Genomic DNA, 1,201 nt, shown 5'->3' with positions numbered 1-1,201 from the left:
AGAGCATAGCTCCATGAATAGTGGAAATGAGCCACTACAGCTAATAAGTGTCATGAAGAACAATGTCGATGGAAGAGTTAGAAAGTATAATTCCTGTGAGATCTCCTATGGAAAATAAAAAAATAAATCCTAAAGATCATCATAATGCAGGATTGTAGTTGATTTTATGCCATGAAGGATAGTCAAACATTTGAAAATCTTAATACCTGTTGGAATTGCAATAATTAAAGTAGCTGAGGTAAAAGAAGCACGGGTATCAACATCGAGGCCAATAGTGAATATATGATGAGCTCATACAATAAATCCTAATAGTCCAATAACAATTATGGCATAAATTATTCCTAAAGTTCCGAAAGTTTCTTTTTTTCCTCTTTCATTTATAATAATATGTGAAATTAGACCAAATCCTGAGAGAATTAAAATGTAAACTTCGGGGTGTCCAAAAAATAAATGTTGATAAAGAATCTCCCCCGCCAGAAGGGTCAAAAAATGAAGTATTTAAGTTTCGATTAGTTAATAATATAGTAATAGCTCCAGCAAGGACGGGAAGAGATAAGAGTAGTAGGATAGTTGTAATGAGAATTGATCAGATCAGACTAAAAGGGGGATTTTGTCTAGAGATATAGATTTTAGATGTATATTTAAAATTGTTGAAATAATATTAATTGCCCCTAGAATAGAAGACATTCCAGCAATATGAAGAGAAAAAATAGTTAGGTCAACTGAGGGTCCACTGTGAAATATGTGGGAGGGGAGGGTAGAGAGTTCAGCCTGCCCCGGTTCCTGTATATATAAAATTTCTTAGAATAGGATGAATTAATGAAGGCGGTAAGAGTCAAAATCTTATATTATTCATTCGCGGATAAGCTATATCCGGAGATCCTAATATTAGTGGAATTAGGAAATTTCCAAATCCGCCAATTATGAAAGGTATAATTGTAAAGAAAATTATAATAAAAGCATGATTAATAACTAGGAAATTGTAAATTTGATCGTTATTAATTAGGTTGTCTTAGTTCTAAACGAATAATTATACTTATAGATGATCCAAGTAAACCAGATCAGATAGCTAGGATAAAGTAAAGAATTCCTATGTCTTTGTGATTGATAGAAAATAATCATTTATTCATAGATAATAGAATTATAAAAAAAATTTAATTAATTATAGATACATAAAATTAATATAATTATAAGTAAAAAA

The 1,201-nt window shown here is 30.5% G+C and overlaps 1 pseudogene; it reads right to left on the bottom strand.

The window, feature by feature from the left end:
* Positions 1–266: 266 nt before the first annotated feature.
* On the bottom strand, positions 267–972 carry LOC108693597 (annotated as a pseudogene).
* Between the last annotated feature and the right edge of the window lie 229 nt (positions 973–1,201).

The sequence above is a fragment of the Atta colombica genome, unplaced genomic scaffold (assembly GCF_001594045.1).
Source record: "Atta colombica isolate Treedump-2 unplaced genomic scaffold, Acol1.0 scaffold95, whole genome shotgun sequence".
Classification (NCBI taxonomy): Eukaryota; Metazoa; Arthropoda; class Insecta; order Hymenoptera; family Formicidae; genus Atta; species Atta colombica.
Note: the sequence above shows the minus strand (reverse complement) of the source record. Positions and strands in the feature narration are given on the sequence as shown.